Here is a 25,737-nt window from a genome sequence, read left to right as displayed (position 1 = left end):
ATATATACGGGGATGTGCTATGCCCAGAAAATGACTGAGCAACTGGATGGCACATGGTGTATAATAGAGTCATAGAGATGTACAGGATGGAAACAGACCCTTCAGTCCAACCCATCCATGCTGACCAGATATCCCAACCCAATCTAGTCCTACCTGCCAGCACCTAGCCCATATCCCTCCAAACCAATTGCACCAGCCTCCACCACTTCCTTTGGTAACTCATTCCATAGATGTACCACCATCTGTGTGAAAAAGTTGCCCCTTAAGTCCCTTTTATAACTTTCCCCTCTCAACCTAAACCTATGCCCTCTAGTTCTGGACTCCACCCCAGGGAAAAGACTTTGTCTGTTTATCCTATCCATGCCCATCATAATTTTGTAAACCTCTATAAGGTCGCCCCTCAGACAATGTTGGGAAATAAGGTTATTCTCTTTAGTTTTAAATATTAAATCATACTACTTGAGTGATTTTTTTCTCTAAGAAGTTTGGCTGTCTGTACAAGGCATGTCGAACATTGACTTGTAGATGATAGCGGAAACAATGAGGCAAATGGTGTGTTAGTATTTGTTGCCAAGTGAGTTTGAATACAAGAATTGAAAAAGTCTTGATACAATTATAGAGGGCTCTAGTGAGACCAGACCTGGAGTACTTTGAGTAGTTTTGGGCTTCATGTTTGAGGAAGAATATATTTGAATTGAAGGTGGTTCAGCTGTTCTTGGGTCTCTTTTTGTTTTCTCCAGGAGGGAGGGGAGTTTTGATACCCACAACTCCATTGTGAAAGTTAGGGCAAGTATACATGCTCTCTAATCGTAAAGATTTGTAGAACTCTTCCTTGCTAAATGACATTTCAGTCTATTACATTTATGTACTGTCAGGTCGAAGCTTGTATCAAGAGTGCAGAAGTATGCAAGCTAATCAAAATTAATTCAAAAGAGCAAAAATTTTGTTTTGTAACTAGATGTTGGGAATCATCAGCAGATCTGGCAGTATCATTTCTGATCATGTCAGGCAAGTTCTGCTTAAAGGTCAAGGGTTTTAAAAATGGCAGAGACCATACAAAATCCCATTATTATCTTGAATTTCAAAAAAATGGAGTAGCTCGCAGATTGCGATCAGTTTGTGTTGGTTTAAAACGCAAGGTTGGTTTTTTTTGTGTGATCTACATGTAATGCTGAAGCAGTCAAGGCACAGTAGAATCACAATTTTTCCTTCTCTGCTGTAGCCAAAATGTTAACGCAAAGTTATCTTCCCAGTTGTCTTCAGTGGGTCTGGAGGATATTCGGTTCGTTTGTTAATAGGGTTCTGGAGGCTATTTGGAACTTGTGCTTCACTAGTTTTCTCAATACAGCGTATTGTCCAATCCTGGGCATTTCTCAGTCTGTGCTGTATTTGAATATTGATAACTCTTAGCTGTGAATAGTGCTGTACTTTGAGCAATTATTTGTGTCTCTAGGACCCTGCAGACTCCTCAACCAGTGTACACAATATTAACTTACCCAGGACCTTAGCATTTATCAGGAAAGGACTTCACTGCATGAGTCCTCAGTCAGTGAACCAGGTCACAACTTTATTTGAAGACAGTAACATTTATGAGTTAAACTTGACACTTTTAACAACTCTCTTTTGTACTATCCAATTCTTTTAGAAGCTTAAAATGCTTCCCAGATCCTCATTTGCGAGTCTGCCAAACTATTCAATATGTTCCTATTCATGAATTGATTATCTCTCTGGTCAGAAGGCAAGCTGCTCTGGCTACAGCTGTATCTCGATGTACCATTAGGCTAGAGTGTGGGGTTACCTCCAGTCCTGCCGTGTGAATTCTTGTAGTCTCCTGGCTACCTTCTGGAACTTGACAAGAAATTGACCCATCAGAGATAAAATTAATTGGCTTTATCACAGTGAAATGCTGCTGTGGTTCTCTGCCCTGCTTAACAGTGACCCCGTTATGTCTGCTCTTTGGCCTTGAAGGGTGGTTTCATCCCACAGTATATACCTGTTCTTTTGTCTTACTGAAGTATGTCTGCCCCAATAGTGGTGTTTGTTTGTCAGGAAGGTTTGAATTGCCCTTTTATGCTTCCTGATGTGTTTTGATACCTCTCTGGTTTCAGTTGTCTGGGCTAGGATCTTGCATGGACTTGTCCTTAGGCAGAATTATCACTTGTCTGTCTTGGCTCAAGCATTCCCAGCATACTTTGCTTTCTGGCCAATTTTGATGCCCTATGTATTTCACGAGCTGTCTGTATTTCTGGTATCCCTTCTTAAATGATCTTTATTTCACTTGAGCAGTCGCAGGCAGCTCGAATCTCCACATACGACTTTATGCTGAAAGAAAAGTAATCGCTTTGAACAATGTTTGAGGTGTTGTGTGGTGCAGTGTTAATGTCCCTACTTCTGAGCCAGTAAGCCTGCATTCAAGTCCCATCTTCTCCAGAGATGTTCAGAGATGGATTATACATGTTGATTTTCAGAAGTATCTACACTTTTTTTTTAAAACAAAAAACTGAGGAATTCTGGCAGTCATGTCCTTGCGCAGATATATGATCTCCAACAGCCATAACCATCTTCCTCTGTACTTGAGATGACTTCAGCCAGCAGAGTTACCTCCGATTCCCAATTGACTCCAATTGTGTTGCAACTCCTTGACATCAGGGCAGCATTTGCCCAGGTAAATCGCGTCTCCTCTAGAATTCAGCATTTTTTGTTCCTGATTGAACTCTGAACTCTGGCTCTAATGAGATCAGGAGCAGAGTGGCTCTGACAGAACCCAAACTGAGTTTTGATGATCCGGTTACTGTTAAGCAAGTGATGTTTGATAGTGATTCCATTACATGGATTGACAGTAGACCCAGAGTTTTTGGCAGGATTGTGTTTGTCTTGCGTTTTGTACACAGGACACACCTGGCCAATTTTCCACATCAGGTAGATGCCAATGTGGATGTAGGTTTGCTTGCTGAGCTGGAAGGTTTGTTATTGGATGTATGGTCACCAAACTAGGTAACTACTTCAGTGTGCCTCTGGATGAAGCCCGCTTTCTATTTATATGCTTGGGTTTCCATGGGTTGGTGATGTCATTTCCTATGGTGATGTCATTTTACTTTTTTTTCCTCTCTGGGTGGAAAATGGGATCCAAGTCCATGTTTGTTGATAGCGTTCTGGTTGGAATGCCATGCTTGTAAGAATTCTCATGTCTCTCTTTGACTTGTCTGAGGATGGATGTGTTTATCTAGTCAGTGGTGTCCTTCCTCATCTGTATGTAAGGATACTAGTCAGAATGGGTCGTCACGTTTTGTGACTAACCGATCATGTATCCTACTGGCTAGTTTTCTGCCTATTTGTCCAATGTCGTGTTTGCTACAGTCCTGGCATGGTATTTTGTAAATGACATTAGTTTTGCTTATTATCTGTATCAAGTCTTTCAAGTTAATGAGCTGCTGTTTGTGTGTTGGTGGATTTTGTGGGCCACATGATGCCAAGGGCTCTGAGTAGTCTCTCAGTCATTTCTGAGATGCCTTTGGTGTAGGGGAGAATGGCTAGGGTTTTTGGATGCGTTTTGTCCGCTTGTTTGGGTTTGTTGCTGAGAAATCGGTGGACTGTGTTCATTGGGTATCCGTCTTTTTGAATATGATGTATAGGTGATTTTCCTCTGCTCTGCCTGGTTCCTCTGTGCTGCAGTGTGTGGTGGCTCGTTGAAATGCCAGTGTTGTAGCTGTATTGGAACAGCTTGGCTAGGTGCACAACAAGTTCGGGAGCATGCGACTTCAGAGCTGTTATGAACTTGATTGTCGATGATGTACATTTGAAATGTGGTCACCACTGTGGGAAAGAAAACACTGCAGCCAATCTTCTGAGCAATATCCCACAGTCAGCCTTAGGATCATCACCAGAACATCTATTTGGTTTGAAAAGAATAAATATTGTCAGGGCATTTGTGCTTGTGCTAACTCTCTCTCTCTCTTGCTCTTAGTCAAAACAGTGTCTTGGGTCTTTACCTCAGCCCTCTCTAGCCTCTAGTGAACATCAGCACCTGTCAATGCAGCAATGGGAATGACAATTAACATCTACGATTCCCATGCTTGCCATTTATGCATTTATTTCGCACTTCTTTCTCTGTAAGCCATGCCCTTCATAGTAATCAGTATCTGCTGATCTGTGGTTCGCGGAGGCAATAAATATGGGGGGTGGGGATAAAGAACCACTAAGATTTAAGTCCTTGAATAGACCTTGTATATGAGTGCTTCGATACATATTGCTGTATTTTCAAGTCTCCACAGTGCAGTCTACCCATGCATTAGCTTCTATGTTGCATGTATGCTCAGTGTGCAATGCGGCCATTCGTGATCTGCCACACATTGTCTTGAGGGTCAGTGTCACACATTTTTATTTTCTCGTTGATTGCACTCTTTGGAAATCGTTTATATTTAATGAAATATATAATGTTTTGAATATGTTTCAGCTTGCTCGTTATGCTGTAATTATCAATTTGAGATAGAATTTATTCCATTAAATCTTGTTTGTACAGTGTCTGGCTGATTGATGTTGAGAAATGTATTGTTTCTCTGGAGTGTCAATCTTGATTTTTGTCAGGTCATAGAGTCATAGCGATGTATAGCATGGAAACAGACCCTTCAGTCCAACTTGTCCAGGCCGACTGGATATCCCAATTCAATCTAGTCCCGCCATGTAGTATGACTTAGACTTAGAACTTCATGACAGAGGCAAAAGTGCTCCAAACTGTCTTATCCACTTTTGAGTTCCAAGTGCTTCTTTTGTGATTTCTCTTCACTTTCAGTTGTTCCCACACCAGTTATGATAGTATTATTAAAAATTACCTCCCCTATAGCACCTTTCTGCCATGCATTATACAATTCCAAGAGCTCTAATCAAAGCAAGTGCTGGAGACATTACAATTTTTAAACCATGTAATAAAAGGTTTCCATTTTATACTTAGGCTTTCCTTAAGGTGCAAGTTCCCTGATTCATTCACAAGGGTTTAAACTTCAGTCAGAAGAATACCTGGGTATTTTGGGTACCTGGGTCTATTCAAGGACTTAAATCTTAGTGGTTCTTTATCCCCACCCCCCATATTTATTGCCTCCGCGAACCACAGATCAGCAGACACTGATTACTATGAAGGGCATGGCTTACAGAGAAAGAAGTGCGAAATAAATGCATAAATGGCAAGCATGGGAATCGTAGATGTCAAATTTTGTGAAATTAGAGTCATAGAATCATACAGAATGGAAACAGACCCTTTGATCCAACTAGTCCACTCTGATCATATTCCCAAACTAAATTAGTCCCACTTGCCTGGCCCACATCCCTACAAATAGTCATAGAGATGTATGGCATGGAAATAGACCCTTCGGTCCAACCCGTGCACGCTGACCAGATATCCCAACCCGATCTAGTCCCACCTGCCAGCACTTGGCCCTTATCTCTCCATATATATATATTCATATTGCTATTCATATGCCCGTCCAAATGCCTTTTTAAGAGTTGCAGTTGTACCAGCCTCCACCACTTCCTCTCTTCCATTAATTAACCTCTCCAAATGTCTCTCAAACATTGTAACTGTACCTGCATCCACCACTTTATCTGGCAGTTGATTTGACATGAGCCATCCTTTGTGTGGAAAAGATTGCCCATGAAGACCCTTTTTTTTTTTTCTCCTTTCATCTGAGTTTGGAACTCTCCCCCCCCCCCCCCCCCCATCCTAGGGAAAGGCCCCTTGTATTCACCTTAACTATTCCCTTTTATGATTTAATAAATCTCTAAAAGGTCAGCCCTCAACCTCCTACACTCCAGGGAAAAACGTCCTAGCTTATCCTTTAACTCAAACCCCCATTCCTGCAACATCCTAATAAATCTCTTCTGAACTCTGTCCAATTTAAGAATATCATTCCAATAACCGGATTACCAGAACTGTATGCATATTCCAAAAGTAGTCTCACCAACATCCTGCACAACCTCAACATGACATCCCAACTTCTCTTCATGTTAGTGTATCTGTAAGCGCAGCCTTGCAGTCCATGTATGAAATACTGGTGCCTGTTGTCATTAGGCATGTTTGGACCTGTGCAGTAGTGTTCCTGATTAATGAGATATTTATGACTGGCTTATTGGCATCTTGAGCTTTGGAAAGTACCTGCTTGAACTGAGAATCAATCACTGGGTTATTTTCCGTATTGCTGCGAGTAATTTCCAAATAATGCTGCTTGTGTCACTTGTTTACTCTGTAAAATTGTCTTTAAATATCAGGCAGTTCAGTACAAACTATAAGGCTGTCTTTGTGGTAACATTTTTTTTTTTTAAAAAAACCCTATCTCCGTGTTTAAAATTCTGAGCCTGCAATGTCCAGGACTGCTACCTATTGTACAGTCACTCCTGTGTTGGTGTACTAATTAATGCTGCTCCTTTCTGTGTCCTTAGTCCATGATAAATATTGATGTTCTTGCACTTTAGTAAATGCATGTCCTGCATGGACTGTCGGAATACCTTCTTAAACTTGTGAACCATTGAATGAGAAATCTAGTGAATCATTGATCATTTTTGTTTTTCATCTACAGTGACCATGATGCAAATTGACTTGATTTTAACTGAATAAACTGATCAACAGTTGGGTCAGAGTAAGTATCTTGCTGTAATTTAATTCTAATCCCAGATGGCTAATCATTTCATTATGCTGCTTTCTTTGTGAGTAAATTGTGTTACTATGTGAGGAATTTTCCACTCTGCAATCTATAGCAGATCGAGTAGTTTTCCTGTTGCCTAAAATGCACTTTGAATCCTGTTAAGTGAAATTAACAGCATTGCTGCCCTGAGGGGAGAAGGCAGAGTTGATCGTTGTGGTAGTTGTGCATGGTTGATAGAACAGGTGACTCTTGTGGCCCATAGGTCCTATTCCTTGTGTCAAATTTTCTTGCAAAGCAGTTTAAATTGTGATGTGAAGTGGAAGCACTCCCTAGTAGGCTTTCTGTTCAGTTAGTGTTTTTTTTTCAAAATACTTAATCTAAATCCTTTTGGTGCCTACCTAATTTTGAACAGATGGTTAAAAGAAAGGTCTTATCATGCTGAGCTTCCAGCTTAGCCAACTGTCACACACCTTAGTGGGGAACAATAGCAAAGAGCTCCTTTGGTGTCCTGGGTTCATATTACGTCCCTTGACCTATAGCCCTGTCCCATCCCCAAAATGGGTTAGGGCAAGAGATAATCTCCCCCCCCCCCCCCCCCCCCCCCCCCCCCCCCTTGCTTGGTCCATCGTTAATTCAATAAAGTAATCTACAGACACTTAAAGGAAAATTTTAGTTTGGAATGGAGTCACTGAAAGTATTACTCCTAGATGAGTAATGATCACAAAGTGTTAGAAATAATCTTCTGATGCAATCTTTGCTGGGAGATGTGTTTTAGTGGAGAACAGCTGCCTATGTAGATTATTTGAAACCAGTGGATGATTCAGTGGAGTGCATTCATTCTAATCTAGCCTTATTTGCAAGGCTGACACTTTTCTGTCTCCTTTTAGACAGAGGTTTTATTGATAGGGATGCAAAAGAAAGGGTTATGTTAAACCTATGTCTGACACTTATTAGACTTCAGCTGGAGCATTGTGTAGATTCTGGGTGGCACACTTGATAGGAAGCACGTGAATCTCTGAGTACAGAAGAATAGTTTGCAAGTTGAGAATCTTCTGTAATAAGAACAGATTGGAGAAGGCAAGTTTTAAGAGGACATGTCAAAAGGCTTTCAAATTCTTTTTGAGAGACTGAAGAATAGATGGTGAGGAGCTGTTCTTGTTTCCCAAATGATTGGACGTTCAGGTGTAGATTTATTGATTTTCAAATGATTTCTGAAAACCACTCTATCTGGAATGCATCACCTGGCAATATAGTTGAGATATCAGAGGGCATTTGAAGATTGATTTGTTTATATTCAGTGTATGGGAAAGGTGAATGATCTGCACTAAGAATAATGAGATTGTGTGCTTGTTGTTCAACTTCTGAGGCTTGAAGATACAGTTGATATCACTGCAACACTGAGGCTGAGAGCTGTGAGGATAGCATCTTTATAAGATGTAGTCATCTCCACAGCTTAAGAATGTACAGGAAGAGAAGAAATAAGTGCTTTTTGAATTCCTCATGATCAATGGACAGGTACTGAAGGAGTCTCCTGAATACATTTTTTTTCCTCAGCTGTGAATATTGAGAGTGATTTAGTCCCTTTGTGGACGTTAACCTGAGCCAGGTCTGTGGCAGGACAGCTTATTCTGTTGTTGCAGGGGTACATGGGCAAGGACTAAATGAGTGGTGATGAGTTCGTAGGATTTTTCCCAGTAATGGAATGGTCAGTAAACTTAGTTAGCGGCTGTGTAGGGATCAGAAGGTCGTAATATCAGAAATACCGATGTGCACAAAATACCAGTTTTGAATTAGTACAAGAGTAGGAAGCAACCTTTTTTTTAGGTGAGGTCTGAGTAAGAAGTTGTGAATTCTAAACCTGACTTGGCTGAAATGAAGGATTGGGTATTACTGGCTCAGGAAAGATGGGCAAGGATGATTTGGTGACATGACTATTTTATTGGTTTTAAGCAGTGTTGCAGTACTGGAGAGAGAATACAGCAGAGTGGTCAAGAATAGAATCCATTTGGCTAGAGCTAAGGAATAAAAATGGTGCAAGTTTATTGCTTAGTGTTGTGTCTAGGTTATCAACTGGTTGGAGGAAGGGAAAAGAGCAAATTACAAATGTATTATTAATCATGATGCAGTTATAACGGACTTTCCTCATCCATGTTTGGATAGTCATTGTTGTGTAAGGGACAGGAGTACCTAAAATGCTGTCAAGAATTTCTACAGTATTTTCCCAGTCCTGTGAGAACTTTGAGACCTGGTTTTTGGCAATGAAGTGAGCAAAATGTACCAAGTGTCAGAATATTTTAAGAGTAGTGATCATTCTTCATAAGGTCTTGGTGAGCAATCGACCAAAAGTAGAGGAAGAATAACTGGAGGAAAGCTGTTTTGCAACGTGGTAAAAATGGGTCTGTAGCAAATAAATTTGGAGTCCAAGGTGGTGTAGTGGTTGTGATGAGGCTAACAGGTAGACATCATAAAATATGAATTCCCTTATGGGGAGCTGTTAATCTGGTCCAATCAGGAAGCCCTGGCTGACAGGAATGTTCTCCCCCCCCCCCCCCCCCCACTTTCTCTTGGGGATCTGGGGTGGAGGGCACTGCATGCAGCGGTCCCCTGCAACCGCAGATTGCGGTGGTTCACGGACTCCCAGCCCAATTGCTTGTTCTGTGGTGTTGTGGAGTGCATGGACCATGTATAAATGGTGTGTAGGCGCTTGCATTCCCTTTTTGATTTCCTCAAAAACCTCCTCCTTCTGTTTTTGGTTAAACTTCAGTCCCCCACTCCTGATCTTCGGACATCCGGTACGGAAGGGGGAGGGCAGGTCTGAAGACAGCCTTGTGCTCCTGGGCCTGGCCAAAATGGCCATAAACAGGTCCAGGCAGGGGGCCGTGGAGGGGGTCACTCGGGCCAATTGCCTGCCACTCTTCCGGATGTCTCTACAGAAGGAGCATGCGGTGTCCATCAACACCCTTGAGCTGTTGAAGGAGAGGTGGGCACTGCAGGGAGTGGAGCGCGTTATTTTGATTTAATTCCAATTCTATTTTGATTTAATCCCTGCCCTCCCCTTCACTGTTTGATCACACAGCATTGCCCTTTGATGTGAAGGGCACTGCTTGTCACTGGCCACTTGGGTGTTTCCTGCCTGGTGGTGGGAATTGAATAAAGATTTGTGCACCTTGTCTTTCACTGTGTCTTGCACCTGCACACGCACAGCATGAGTGCAGGGGGGAAAAATAAGCACTACTGCAGTTAGGCAGTAGTGTGGAGGTAAAAAGAAACAAACAGGAGTGTCAGAAGTTCTGTTCACTCTCTGGGAGCTGGATTAATGTCAAGGATTCTCCATGTGTAAATAAAAAGTAATTGTACTAACTTCAAGATATTTCAGGTGGTTCTAAAGGACCAGAGAATCTTTTTTTTTAAAAAAAGAACCCTTCCCAAAAAAAAGACAAACATCAGACCAGTCAGTTTAACTTGGTGATGAAGAATGTTGAATCAACAATGTAGGAAAAGAAACAAATCTCTTAGACAAATGCAAGTTAATTAAGGAAAACCAGTATGGATTTCAGAATTGTTTAAGTTTAGGTTTTTTGAGGAGGCAAATGTTAACAGGACAGTGTAGTTCATGTGCTGCACAAGAACATTCAAAGAATGTTTCATATGTTGGAAAGCATCAAATTTGAGTGAAGGTGTAGCTCACGCAACAAAAGTGATAAGGACCCGAAGGATGTGAAATTAGCTGAATGACTAGAAACTGAAAATAAACAAAGAACTGCAGATTGTGAAAATATGAAACAAAAGCAGAAATTATCGGAGATACTCTGACCTAGCAGCATCTGTGTAGACCAAATAGTTTTTCAAGCCTAGTGACCTTTCTGTGCAAAGTAATTAAAGCTGTGGTTAATGGATGGTTTTTGGGCAGGGATGATTGTTGTGAAGTTCCCCAGAACTACAAGTTGGGATCCTTGCTCTTCCTGATGTATAAACATGAGTTCAACCTTGTTGTTGTACAAGGCACAATTTCAAAGCTTGTAGCTGATCCAAAGCATAGAAACATTGAACTGTTGGTGGAGAATACAGAATATGCTTTACCAACCAGTACCTCGGCTTCATTAGTAGACACATCAAGCAGGGAGGTTAGTATACTTGTATAGGACACCAGTTTGACCTCAGTTGGAGTGGTGCCTCGTGTCTGGGCACTGCACTCAAGAAAGATTCAAAGGTATTGGCTGTAGTGCTGTGCAGAAGATATTTGAATATAATTCCGAGGATAAGGAGCTTCCATTATTCAGGTTGGAAAACTTAGGACTGGTTTTCTGGGAGAAGTAAAGCCAAGAGGTCTTTTAGTCAAGCAATCAAATGTGGTTCTGTTTTGGCAGCATACATAGGGAGAAATCCTTTTCCCATCATAACAGATCATGAGTACACTGATTTCAGGTAGTTGATAGGATTAGATTAGATTACATAGATGGGTTTTTTTGTTTTGCACAGCAAGTGGTTAAGGTCAAGAATAAACTGTCTTCGCAGTGTGGTGGAGGAGTGACTCTAACTGACTCCATCTAAAGGGAATTGAGTTGTTATCCAAGAAGGAAGAATGTGCAGGATTATAAGGCAAGGTTGAGAGAATGACTGCTTATTTGGAGAGCTGGTATCAATGCTTCAGGCCAAATTGCTGCCTTCCGTGCTTAAATAATTGTGCTTCTGTGCATCCGTAAATTCTCTTTGGACCTCCATTGTTCTAACGCTTTCCAGGTTAAGTAATGCACATCTTTGTTCAAAATGGTGAACCTCACTTGCTGATATTAAAACCCTGTCCCACAGTTTTACCTTAATTAATCTATCAACTTCATAATTTTGAGCTCCTATCTACATAACTGTACATCAATCTAAATGTCATAAACAAATTAGACAGCCAATCAGTTAGGTTCATGGGATAAAGTGTACCTTTACAATGGGAAGGCAGTGGCTAAGTCGTCATGTCTCAAACATAAAGGTCTAGAACACAGAAAAAGGCAAAAACTAGCACCTAACTGTTCTAATCCCATTTTCTAACACTTGGCCTATGAACTTGTGCACTTGCAATGCCAAAGCATATATCTCATGACTAAAATGTCATTAAGGATCTTGCCTGTACCTGCCTTGCAAACAGTATGTTCCAGATTCCCACCACCCTTTAGGTCACTGGACTAAATCCAAAACCCTTGGCTAATGTTAGGGGTTTAAATCTTTCAATGGCAGATGTTCCAATTCTAACTCAATGATGAAGTGAGCCAAGTGGTGGCATGTTTCAGTGTCTCTTAAAAACCCATTTGGTACATCAGTGCCATTTTTAGGCAAGGAAATCTATCATGTCTGGCTGTATGTGAGACTTCAGAGCCACACAATGTGATTACCTCTTAATTGCCCTCCTGGTTGATTTCGGGATGGACTGTAAATGATGGCCCAGCTGGTAGTGTCAACGCATGAACAATGTCAAGTGTTTGGGGATCTTGTTGTCTATAATTTAGTGGCTATGCTGTCATACTGCATCCTAAACTTTAGTTTATTGCTTGTAAACTGGCTTGGGATGTTCCAAGGACTCAGTCAGATATTGTTGTTGATGCAGATCTGTTCTTCAAAGCTTTTAAGAATCCTAGTGGCCTCCAGTATGTGTTTGTTGCTCTAACCTGACAATTGAGTCTATCACTAGGCATGCTGATCTACTACTTAAAAATGTGTTGCTGGAAAAGCGCAGCAGGTCAGGCAGCATCAAAGGAGCAGGAAAATCCATGTTTCGGGCATAAGCCCTTCTTCAGGAATCTTCAACCAGGACTCCCGCCCACCCTCTGACGACCCCTTCTCCCAGCTCCAACACACCCCATCCACCTGGACACCCCGTGCTGGCCTCTTACCCTCCCTCAAAAAGTTTCCAGCAACATATATTTTTAAGCTCTGATCTCCAGCATCTGCAGTCCTCACTTTCTCCTATGCTGATCTACCAAACTTGTAGGAAATGAGTAATGGAGTGGAACAAGATCTGCCTGTGCTAACAGGAGTAATGAATAAAATATCATCTTGAAATTCAAAAACTGGAGTCCTGTCTCTCCCAGCATGGGCAACTATTGCAGGTGTACTTGTTCTCTTCTGTTAGACTGGATGATTATGGACCAGGACTTCAGCAATCCCTAGGCAAGAGGTGATGGCCTACTAGTACTATCGCTGGACTGTTAATCCAAAGGCTTGGGTAATGTTCTGTGGAGTTATTCCTGATGAAGGGCTTATGCCCACAACATTGATTCTCCTGCTTCTTGGATGCTACCTGGCCTGCTGTGCTTTTCCAGCACTACACTCTCGACTCTAATCTCCAGCATCTGCAGTCCTCACTTACTCCTAATGTTCTGTGGAACCAGATTCAAAGCAAAATTGAAATTAGAATTCAGTAAGAATCTGGGATTAAGACTATGGGTTCATGAATGTCCTTTTTTAAGGAAGGAAACTGTCATCCTTACTTCTGACCTACATGTGACTCCAGACAGCATGGATTGACTTTTAAACTGCCCTCTGGGCAATTAGGGATGAGCAATAAATGCTAGCCTAGCCAGTGATGCCCACATCCTGTGCATGACATCTTTTTTTAAAAAAAAAGTTATCGTTGCATACTTCAATATCCTGAGTGCTGCTCAGGATATAATTTATTATTAATAGTATTAGTATTAGTATTATCCCAGTAGGTTCACCTTCATATATCAGACTTTGGAAGTAGTGGGCATTCAAAAGGGAATTGGAACATGGATAATTAAGTTTAGAGCTCTTAATGTGACTGACCTGCAACACAAATGATTTGTGTTTAAACTCTATTGGTTTGCCAAGACATAATCTAAGTTTGAATAAAAGTTTTTTTTATATATATTTGGAATTGAGTTAACACACTTGTATTCTAATTCAGTGTAAAATAACAACGGTTGTCTTGCTGGTTCTCAGTGAGTTATGGAAGTTCTGTGATTGTTCTTTTTGTATTTTGTTTGGGAGAACAGGGCTGCTGCTTTTTGCATGTTTTAAAGATTGCAAACCATCACAAAATACATGTGGTAGAAATGGAACACTTTTTTTTTCTTTCTTTTTTGATCGCAAGAAATCTACTCCAATTAACACGCTTACTAGGTGACCTAGTTTGGTGTCCTTCAGGAATCTCTGCAGTTTTAGGGCCAACTGGGGCACAGAATATATGGTGTTTGCAATAAGACAACTGCAAGAGTAAGTGCAGAGTGCAGCACCAGGATTGACATCTGCTATTTGATAGTAGGACAAATTAAAGGTTTTGATAGAACAAGTAATTAACACTATTACTCTAGTCTCTAGCTGGGATGTCCAAGCAGTTTTAAAATACTGTGCTGACTGCATGTTGATGTGATTAAACATGTTTGTGCCTGTGGTACAATATCAGATGCCTTTATGGCAATGAGCACCATTGATGTTTTCTAATGTTCAGCAATGTGATTACATAGAACAGTTAGGACTTGAATCCTTACCTACTGGTTCAGAGGTAGGGGGTACTACTACTGTACCAAAAGAGCCCACCAACAAATGCCTTCTTGAAGCAACATAAAGCTAGGCGTGTTGTGGTTCCACAACGTTTTAAAGAAATGCCGAAGGAAGCCAACACAATGCTTATCTGCAAGTATTCCATTCAGTTTGGGGAGCTCTTCTTCTTTCCAGGCTACATGCCTCTGCCAAAATCAGAGGCAGTAATCTGAGAGCATTTGTTTGTAGCTGATGGTGTGCTCAAACTATACACATCCAAACTGGAATAACAAATTCTCTGTTGATTAAAATTTTGCCCTGCAAATCAGTATCTTCAAGACTAAGGTGGTTTAATCCAGTACCAGGCACATGCTATAAAACACTGGACCTAATAATTTGTCAACTGCATTAAAAATTCCTAGTAATAGAATATATTTGTGCATGCATTGAGGAACTAAGTTCTGCTCGTGGCCTACTTGATGACCCTGTCTAGAAGTAGCATGACAAAGCTGAGTACTAAAATCAACCTGTACCAGGTCATTGTCCTGAGCGTTCATTCTGCTCTATGGTGTAGAATCTTTGGTTCTCAAAGTCCTTCATTGGTGCAGAAGTCAACAGAGTGGAGATCATTTGAGAATGATCTTGATAAGCAGAACATTCTTTTGTATGGGTGTCCAAATTCCCAAGCAGATAATCATCTCTGAAGAACTGTCCGAGGGCAGTTGTGTGTTAAAATGTCTGACTTTTTCTCCAAGGTACCTTAACCTTCTCAAATGCAAACCACTTCTCTTAAGCCCTGCAGGTGACCAGTCCAAGTGGAGATAAGCACTTTAAATTTGGCTCAGTAGTTTTGAGGACTATGTAAACTAAATGTTCAAAACTCCCATCAAACAAGTAATGCAGCGGTAGTGTCTTTATTTTTTCCTTTTGTATTTTTCCCCTTCTGCCAAGGATATTAAAATAGACACTAAAATATAAAATGAGGGGCAAATTGGTGTCATAAGCAACATACAGCCATTAAACTGAAAAGTGATGTTATCAGTGATATAACTGTGTAATGACTGTACTGAGTAATTTTACTTGTGTTAAGTAGAGAAATAAGTCAGTATGCCAGGTATGAAAGGAATTGTTAGATGAAATATTTGTGGCAAAATCAATTACATTACAAGAACATGTATATTTCCACTGTAGCTTCCAGGAGCACTGGATAACACAAAACAAGTTCATCTAATGAACTTTTTTTGAAAAAGGGATTCTGGGTAATAAAAGATGGAGGACAGGGAAAATTTTTGGTTGTAACAACAGGCTGCTGCTTTTTTCAGGGTTTTGTTTTTGAGGTGTTTAGGCGTTGGAGGCGATTTCCTTGAATTCCAGGAGCAGCAAGTACTATTGAATATGCTGTTGCATTATTTTGGAACTTGGAAGAAAGTCAAAACAATAGCACTTTAAAAAGGGAGAAGTACAGACACAAAAGTAGCATGTGGTCAGTGTAGGAGAGGGATAGAGAAAAGAAATCCACACTAACTGACACAGCAGTGAACCTGTGCATTTCTTGCCTTTGGTGTTTGATTTTACGCATTGCTGGACATCTGAGTGCATCTAGGAAAACTTAAACTGCAAAATTCACAACTGATCTTGGAGGAACCTGTTTGGGAGAGGTCACAGCACAAAAACAGATTGGCAGCTCATTGCATGCAGAGGAAGTGGTGGAGGCTAGCACAATTGCAACATAAAAGGCATCTGGATGGGTATGTGGATGGGTATGTGAATAGGAAAGGTTTGGAGGGATATGGGCTGGGTGCTGGACTAGATTGGGTTGGGATATTTGGTTGGCATGGACAAGTTGGACCGAAGGGTCTGTTTCCATGCTGTACGTCTATGATTCTATGACTAAGTGCAGTTATTGTAATAGGGGGTTATGACATGGGGTGAACTCTCCTGCTTAATTTAACCAGCAGCACACGAAAGATTTATTCCCTGCAGTAATATGTGAAAATTAAATATGCCAAAAACTAAGAAATAAAACTTCAGATTTATTTTTAAAAGTATAACAGAATAACTAACTATTGGCAAGTCCTTCCTCTACCCTATCTTTTACCTTCCCTTCTATAATAGTTGGCCGATCAAGATTTACAAAATGACACCTTTATTTCAAAACCAGGCAGAGTTTAGTTTTCTCTGAATGCCTGTCGTTTTCTTCGGAAGTCTGCTTCACAGGTTACTGATCTTTTTTAAAAGATCTATTTTCTGGGCAGTGTCCAGATGTTGGCTTGGCATTTCTCCTCCCAACTATTCAACTTTCTCCGGTCTTACACCCCAAAACATCGGATTGTGTCATTTGGCTTTTAAGATTATTGATATACTCTATTCCAATTTGGTTGGAATTTGGAATTTTTTGGGGTATAATTTAAACTGATTGACCTAAATTCAATTCTGTTTGTCGTTTTCATGCAAGCAGTTACCCTAGTAGCTGGACTACATGTTAAATTGTCTTATTGAGTACACCTGATGCTGTCACTGCTATCTTTTAACTCTCTCTAAAAGTACAGTACAACCACATCATCTTCACAATCAGCTAACAGGCACACAGGCTCTCATAGCAATATCGTAAAATACTCTTTGTTTTTTTCTGTTGCAATAATGAGGCTACATAGTGTCCACACTGGACCAAGGAAAATACTCCCCTGCCACTGTTGACATTTTATATCCATCTGAGTTTCTGTTTGACTACTTGTCTGAAAAGCAAAGCTTCCACATTGCAGTACTGATGTAGATTTTTGTTCTCAAGTTTGAGTCCCCAAACTTAAGATTGACATGAGAATATCACCAAATTCGCTATGGTTGACACTTAAACTGGAGAGTAACAAATCATGCATCTAGATCATCTCTATTCCAGGGATTGAAACAAGTGTGAATATTGCAGATGTCCTATATATAATCTTACAAAATACACCCGCCTTGACAATTATTCCTTCAGATTAATAAATTGCACATGTCTCTCCCTTCTTTAAGCAAAATAAGAGGAAATCAGGGAATTATTTGCTTAATATCCATTCTGAAGGATTGTGCTGGCCTTCATATTAACTTGTGCTTTCAATATTGCCATACCTGCTCAGTTCCTCCAGTATTTTGTGGTTCAGATTTCCAACATCCAGTGTTTTGCTTGTATTTCACTTTTATTATTTGTCTAATATCTGGTGTTGAGTAATTCTGCAATCTGCAGGATTGGTAACTGAAAACTTTGCACAGATCAGACAGATTGAAGCACAATAAAAAGAATATATTGTGTTTATGTCTATGAATTATTTGAAGCATGTCTTGATGTCCATATAAACAACTTTGCCATCACTTTGCTGAAGTGCAAGCTTGAGGTTGAAGGCAAATTGACATGGTTAGAAAATTGACTTTGGCAGTTACTCTAATTGGCAGAAGTGACTCGTGGTGGCCAAGAATCTGTGGGCTTCAACATAGGTTATTCATGAAAAAAACTGTAGTTGGATTAAGAAGCCTGTATTCAGTTTGCAGGTGACACTATTGCAGCAATGTTCAAGTGAATGGACACAACTATAGCAAATACTTTCTCATGTTAGTGTGAGGTCATCCACTTTGGAGCTTAAACATGGTGCAATAGGTCCTTTTGGACCACCAGTCTTTCAAGAGTTTCACCAAAGCACCTTGACGTAGGTGTAATGATCATGAAAATGTTATAAGCCATACAAAGTCATGTAAACCTCCTCCCATATTTAGAGGAATAGAATATTAGGAGGTAAAACTCATGCTTTAGTTACACACTTTAGTTAAACTGAGTGAACAGTTCTGAATATGACACCTCAAAGGACATAGTGACCTTGGAAGGAGGACAGTTGTAGGTTCATTAGAACAGTAGCTAAATGCCAAAGGTTCCAGTTAAAGGAGATTAAACAGGACAGTGTATTCAATTACATGTTAGAAGGTTTTAAGAATTGGTTCAGTAAGTTTCCAAGTATTAATATTTATTCCAGTAAAGATTCAAGCCATGATACGTGGAAGTAATTTGTTTTCTTTTAGATGAGCTCAGGGCTACACTGAGTAAGCCAAGACTTACAGCTATAACATATAGGAGTAAAATTGAGAAGTATGCTTTTGCTAGAAACTTTGACCTTCAGCTAATAATTGCTAGAGCAATTAACGTTTTAATATTTTTTTGAGCTAAAAATCTACAAATCTAGGTAGATGGTACATTCTCTCTCGCTCACACGCTCTCAATCTCTGGTTCAATTTGTTCATTCTAGAATAAATGCTGTTATGGAAAGTACTCTTGAGAGTGGGTGGCTGTAAGATATCATTTTGAAGAACCTGGGGTTTGTTTCCTGACAAGCTTTAATCCCTTCATCAATATCAAAAACCAATTGGCTGATTATCAAATTGGTGTTTATGGGATTTGCTGTGCGCAAATGAGCTGTTGTCAACATGATAATACTGAGGAAGGGTCCTTTGACCTTTGATCTGATTTCTTTCAATAGATATTGCCAGACCTGCTGAGCTTTTATAGCAATTTCAATTTTTTTTTTGCACATATGACTGGTTTATTCTAATGTGTAAGTGTTTAACACTTGATCAGTATTCTACTTAATGGAACTGTGTTTGGGATTTATAGCAGACCTTAACTGGCATTGCTGCAAAAGTGGAGAAAAGAGCTGCATTCTGTAATGGAGTTTGCAGTGGTTAAAGAAGGTGGCTGACCATCATTTTGAGGGTACTGGGCATGGGCAGTAGATACTGCATCTGCCAGTGATGCTCAGGTCCCATGAATGAATTTTTTTTTTTGCAATTCACAAATATTCACTAATGGTTTCAAGAATTTCTTTTCTCCTTTTTTACTCTTGACACTGATACTAATCTAGTTTTAGATTGGATGTTTACAATCACCAATTAGCATTATTCTAGTTTGACATTTTTCTGTAATATTCCAACAAGTTTTCTTCCATCTGTTTTGGCTTTTAGGTGATGTGCGAACAAGTCATAATAGCTGCAGTATTATGTCTGGGTTCTAAATAGTTTTGCATTATCAACTGCATTATCTCCCTCCATGCTATGTTGCTTCTTTGATCAAGAGTGTCAGTTCCAACTGTGTTTGTCTTCCCTATCTTTCCTGTAAACAAAGGATATTAGTTTTTATCTGGCTGCTCTTTTGAATCAGGTCTCTCTTGCCTTTATCTTCAGTTTTGTGCCTACAGCTCAGCAACCTTTTTTATTGCTAATCTACCTCTGTTTTTTGGTCCATTACTGATCCCTCTGTTGAAACTCTTGGCCTCTCCCTAACATGATTTTGTTAAGTTCATTTTCATCATGTGACATTGTTTCATTTTGGAAATTCCACATGAGTGGATTTACTTTTCCTGCAACTGTCAGCTTTCATTACTGCTGAAATACTTTTTTGTTCGCTCATTTGTCTGTGCTTGTCATAGAGATGTACAGCACAGAAACAGATGCTTCAGTCCAACTTGTCCACACTGACCAGCTATCCCAACCCAATCTAGTCCCATCTGTCAGCACCTGGCCCTTATTCCTCAACTCTTCCTATTCATATACCCATCCAAATGCCTCTTAAATGTTGCAATTGTACCAGCCTCCACCACTTGTTCTGGTAGCTCATTCCATGCATACCACCCTCTGTGAAAAGGTTACCTCTTGGGTCCCTTTTATATCTTTCCCCTCTCACCATAAATCTGTGCCTTCTAGTTCTGGACTCCCCGACCCCACGGAAAAAACTTTGTCTATTTATCCTATCCATGCCCCTCAATTTTATAAACCTCAATAAGATCACCCCTCAGCCTTTGACGCTCCAGGGACAACAACCCCAGCCGTTCAGCCTCTCCCTGTAGTTCAAATCCTCCAACCCTGGCAACATCCTTGTACATCTTTTCTGAACCCTTTCAAGTTTCACAACATCTTTCTGATAGGAAGGAGACCAGAATTGCACACAATATTCCAACAGTGGCCTAACAGCTGCAACATGACCTCCCAACTCCTGTACTCAATACTCTGACCAATAAAGGAAAGCATACCAAACGCCGCCTTCACTATCCTATCTACCTGCGACTCCACTTTCAAGGAGCTATGAACCTGCACTCCAAGGTCCCTTTGTTCATCAACACTACCTAGGACCTTGCCATTAAGTGTGTACGTCCTGCTAAGATTTGCTTTCCCAAAATGCAGCACCTTGCATTTATCTGAATTAAACTCCATCTGCCACTTCTCAGCCTATCTGGTCAAGATCCTGGTCAAGATCCTTCTTTGCTGTCCACTACACCTCCAATTTTGATGTCATGTACAAACATACTAACTATACCTCTTATGCTCGCGTGCAAATCACTTTATGTAAATGATCAGTGCACCCAGCACTGATCCTTGTGGCACTCCACTGGTCACAGGCCTCCAGTGTGAAAAACTACCCCCCCTCCACCACCCTTTTGTCTTCTACCTTTTTGTGCCAGTTCTGTATCCAAATGGCTAGTTTTCCCTGCATTCTGTGAGATCTAACTTTGCTAACCAGTCTCCCATGGGGCACCTTGTGGCACGCCTTACTGAAGTCCATATAGATCACATCTACTGTTCTGCCCTCATCGGTCCTCTGTTACTACTTCAAAAATCTGAATCAAGTTTGTGAGACATGATTTCCCACGCACAAAGCCATGTTGACTATCCTAAATCAGTCCTTGCCTTTCCAAATACATGTACATCCAGTCCCTCAGGATTCCCTCCAACAACTTGCCCACCACAGGTGTCAGACTCACCGGTCTATAGTTCCCTGGCTTGTCCTTACCACCTTTCTTAAATAATGGTACCACGTTAGTCAACCCTCAGTCTTCCGGCACCTCACCTGTGACTATCAATGATACAAATATCTCCGCAAGAGGCCCAGCAATCACTTCCCTTGCTTCCCACAAAGTTCTAGGGTACACCTGATCAGGTCCTGGGGATTTATCCACCTTTGTGTTTGAAGACATCCAGCACTTCCTCCTCTGTAATATGGACATTTTTCCAGATGTCACCATCTATGTCCTTTTCCACAGTAAACACTGACGCAAAATACTTTAAGGGTCAGTTAGACTCGAAACGTCAGCTCTTTTCTCTCCTTAGAGATGTTGCCAGACCTGCTGAGATTTTCCAGCATTTTCTCTTTTTTTTTGGTTTCAGATTCCAGCATCTGCAGTAATTTGCTTTTATTGATGCAAAATACTTGTTTAGTATCTCCCTCCAACTCCTGCAGCTCTACACAAAGGCTGCCTTGCTGATCTTTGAGGGACCCTATTCTCTCCCTAGTTACCCTTTTTTGTCCTTTAATGTATTTGTACAAACCCTTTTGGATTCTCCTTAATTCTATTTGCCAAAGTTATCTCATGTGAAGGTGAGGGATTTGAAGGTTTGGGACAGAAAACTTTGTGATCCTTTGGCAACACTAAATCTCCTCAAGGCAGCTGGAGCTTGGGATAGATGTGGTGTGAAACTCACCTGACTCTCATTTTGGAGGTAGTAATAGGCTGATTGAGTAAAATGCCCTCATCAATTATTAACTTGTGGAGGAGTGAAAGGAACAGAGTTCTATTCTGGAGATGTTATGCTGGAGGACACTGGACACAGACAACATAATATGCAGACAATATTTTGGGCACTTCATTGTGTCTTATTGGACTCAAGTATTTCTCTTTGCACAGATGCAGCCAGAATCTTTCCAGCACCATTGTTTTAATTTTGGATCACCATCTCTGATCATACTGTGTAAGGGTTATTTGAGACTTTGTTTGAGGGGTTCTCTGTCCATTTTTATTCAAAGCAGGAGGGATGTGATCTCCATATAAATGTAACATGCCAGCCTCAGACACTACTTATGATTTTCTGTTGAACAATGTTCACGAGAACTTCCGGAATGTGCTTGTAATTGTAAACAAACTAGTGTCATGGAATCCCAAGGAACCAGTGCCCAAGACTTTCTCTTCTATCACACCAGCTTTGTTTAGCATATTCATTTGCAATGATTCACTATGAAGTTTTCACTTGTCTTTGTCCGCCACGAAGGGTATATTATCTATTTCATTGTCCGCTGTGTACTCTTCCCTTCTCTCTCCTTCCTCAACCATGACAATCCGCTGGGACAGACCATACTTTCTTTTTATTTCCTATTTTCAGTATTTTGTTTTTGTATCACTGATCAGAACTGTGCTCCATTGTTGTACAGGAAACTACTTAACTGCATTTCATTTCTGCAGCTGAATCATTAACAGCATTTGCAAGTCGAGGATGGTGGGTGGGGAAGAGATGCACTCATTTTGGTTTCGGTAATATGATCCATTGTGTACTTTGGCAATGGTTTACTTCCCAGAACTGGTTTAGTCAGTTGTACTATGAGCATAGTAGAATTTTGCTTCGTGTGAAACTCTGGAGTCTCAACTTTTAAGTTGTATCCTATCCCTAACATATTGGCCTCCTACTTACTCCACTCATGTCATAGCAGTCGCTGCCACTGACCTTGCTGCCCTCTTGCAACTTTGTTCCTTAATCTTGCTCCAATTCAAAGCTTTTGGGATGCCCCTGGCATTCCTTCCTCTCGTTACCTGTTGCTATCCCACTTATTTGCCCATGTGCAGATCTGACTCATGACTTGTTTGGCTATTGTGGTCAAGTATTATTCCCTGCCCCTTCGTCGTCTTAGAAAAATTGCATAAATAAGACTGCATGAGAGTGAGAAGATTAAAAAAACCTTTGTTTAAACTTCTAACCTCCAAAACCACACGTAAATGCTCTACTTTTGGGAAGGTTCAAACTCTTCAGGTAGACTAAACTAGGCAGAGGTGGGTACTGGAGATTAGAGTCAAGAGTGGAGTGGTGCTGGAAAAGCACAGCAGGTCAGGCAGTATCAGAGGAGCGGGAACATCAACATTTTGGGCAAAAGCCCTTCATCATCTCCTGCCCGAAACGTTGATGTTCCTGCACCTCTCATGCTGCCTGACCTGTGCTTTTCCAGCACCACTGTAATCTTTGATAGTAAGCATGAACAGTTTAGTCTACTATAAGCCCCGAACCATAGTAACCTTTTATTTATTGGTTGGTGGCTATAATGTTTCTGAAAGTTCCTTCAGAGTCCTAGTGCTCATTCAGTCTGAAATAAGCATCAAGCAATTAGTATTGTGTAGCTGCCAGAATCATGAGGGTTGTTTTTCAGACTGGAGGCCTGTGACCAGTGGAGTGCCACAAGGATTGGTGCTGGGCCTTCTACTTTTTGTCATTTACATAAATGATTTGGATGCGAGCATAAGAGGTACAGTTAGTAAGTTTGCCGAGGACACCAAAATTGGAGGTGTAGTGAACAGCGAAGAGGGTTACCTCAGATTACAACAGGATCTGGACCAGATGGGCCAATGGGCTGAGAAGTGGCAGATGAAGTTTAATTCAGAATAATGCGAGGTGCTGCATTTTGGGAAAGCAAATCTTAGCAGGACTTTATACACTTAATGGTAAGGTCCTAGGGAGTGTTGATGAACAAAGGGACCTTGGAATGCAGGTTCATAGCTCCTTGAAAGTGGAGTCGCAGGTTGCTACGATAGTGAAGGCGGCGTTTGGTATGCTTTCCTTTATTGGTCAGAGTATTGAGTACAGGAGTTGGGAGGTCATGTTGCGGCTGTACAGGACATTGGTTAGGCCACTGTTGGAATATTGTGTGCAATTCTGGTCTCCTTCCTATCAGAAAGATGTTGTGAAACTTGAAAGGGTTCAGAAAAGATGTACAAGGATGTTGCCAGGATTGGAGGATTTGAGCTACAGGGAGAGGCTCAATAGGCTGGGGCTGGTTTCCCTGGAGCGTCAGAGGCTGAGCTGTGACCTTCTAGAGATTTATAAAAGCATGAGGGGCATGGATAGGATAAATAGACAAAATCTTTTCCCTGGGGTTGTGGAGTCCAGAACTAGAGGGCATAGGTTTAGGGTGAGAGGGGAAAGCTATAAAAGAGGCCTCGGGGGCAACTTTTTCCAGACAGAGGGTGGTAAGTGTATGGAATGAGCTGCCAGAGGAAGTGGTGGAGACTGGTACAATTGCAACATTTAAGAGGCATTTGGATGGATATGAATAGGAAGGGTTTGCAGGGATATGGGCCGGCTGCTGGCAGGTGAGATTAGATTGGGTTGGGATATCTGGTCGGCATGAACAAGTGAACTGAATCTATTGTTATGCTGCTGGTCTTGAGCGCTACTGTTTGAGACCAGTGACGTAACTGTGGTTCAGGTGAGCAACCTGTGGTATTAGACTTGGTGCTATTGCATTGGAAGCTGCTTGAGCCTCATTTGTAGGGTAGGTTAACCACTTAGACATTGGTGGGGCATTTCCACGCTGAACTAGTCTGTGGGAATTTTTTTTTTTTGGAGAATGATGTGTCTTTATTCTTTTAAAAATCTCTCAATACCAGGTGTCGTCCAGCAGGCTTATCTGGAAGCACTAGCTTTCGGAGCGCTGCTCCTTGATCAGGTGGTTGTGGAGTACAAGATCATAAGGCACAGACTTTTTAAAGCAGAAGATTACAGTGTCATAGTGATTATATTGAACAAACCTGGTGAAAGGTCTGCCACCTTTCAGAATAGGCTGCAAGTTTCAGTTCATAAATATGTAAATCCCAGAACTACTTTTAAGTTCCCTTCTTGGTAGCAAGGGTTTTTTATACACACAAGTTACGTCTGAGCTCAGACAATGCATTAAAGGTGTTAAGTCAAAGTTTGTTTGTATCCCAATCTTGCATCAGATTGTTTCTATTTGCTAAGTAGCAGTTTAGAAAATATAATGTGGATTGACTGCCTGTGCTTTTTTTTGAGCAAAATAGTATGAATCTGCAAATACAAATTCTCGTGTGCCCTCCCCCTCCCCCGAGCAGGGGTTGATAGCCAAGTTCAGTACCCGTGATGATGGCCTCAACCAGGACCTTGGGTTTATGTCACACTACACATGACTCCACTACACTTGCACAGGTCTATGGGGTGAATTTATATTTGCAGAGCTATTGTATTTGCAGATACATGCTATTTTTCTTCTAAAAGCACAATCTATTGTCAGCCAATCCATGTAATCTTTTATAAATTCCTACTTTTGGAAATAAAACCAATCTGATTCAAGTTTGGGGTACTGACTAACTCAGACCTCACACCTTTTAATGCATTCTGAACTCAGATATCACCTTTTTGTTATAAAACCTTAAGTTATCTCAAAGGTGACTTAAAAGACTTTCTGGGATTTACATGTTAATGAACCGAACCTGCAAACCATTCTGAAAGATGGAAGACTGAACAATCCAGGTTTCTTCAGTAGCTCACTGTTTGGTACTGGTCTTTTGCAGTAAATTCTGTGACTTATGAGCTTATCTTCCACAACCACCTGATGGAGCAGCACTCTGAAAGCTAGTGCTTTCAAATAAACCTGTTGGACTATAATCTGGTGTTGTGATTTTTAACTTTGTCCACCCCAGTCCAACACTGGCTCCTTCACATGTTGTCTTCATGGCATGCTTGTTTTTTTTTTCGAGTAGCTTAGTAAAGTTAAACTTTTGCTGAAAACTTGGAACTGATATTTGACCCGTTCTACCGTTAACTGCCAGTT

At 40.8% G+C, this 25,737-nt stretch overlaps 1 protein-coding gene across 5 annotated transcripts in view; it reads left to right on the top strand.

The window, feature by feature from the left end:
- The window catches only part of llgl2 (LLGL scribble cell polarity complex component 2), a 106,480-nt gene that overhangs the window by 1,273 nt on the left and 79,470 nt on the right, over positions 1-25,737 (top strand). For all 5 annotated transcript variants that reach the window (XM_088000514.1, XM_043714553.2, XM_043714552.2 and 2 more), the window contains exon 2: positions 6,567-6,626. The gene's annotated coding sequence lies outside the window, so the exon portion shown is untranslated. The remainder of the gene's footprint in view (positions 1-6,566; positions 6,627-25,737) is intronic.

The sequence above is a fragment of the Chiloscyllium plagiosum genome, unplaced genomic scaffold (assembly GCF_037043375.1).
Source record: "Chiloscyllium plagiosum isolate Xiang-an unplaced genomic scaffold, Cpla_swu_hap1 HiC_scaffold_25, whole genome shotgun sequence".
Classification (NCBI taxonomy): Eukaryota; Metazoa; Chordata; class Chondrichthyes; order Orectolobiformes; family Hemiscylliidae; genus Chiloscyllium; species Chiloscyllium plagiosum.
The sequence above is the reverse complement of the archived record's forward strand: the minus strand, read 5'-3'. Positions and strand labels throughout refer to the sequence as shown.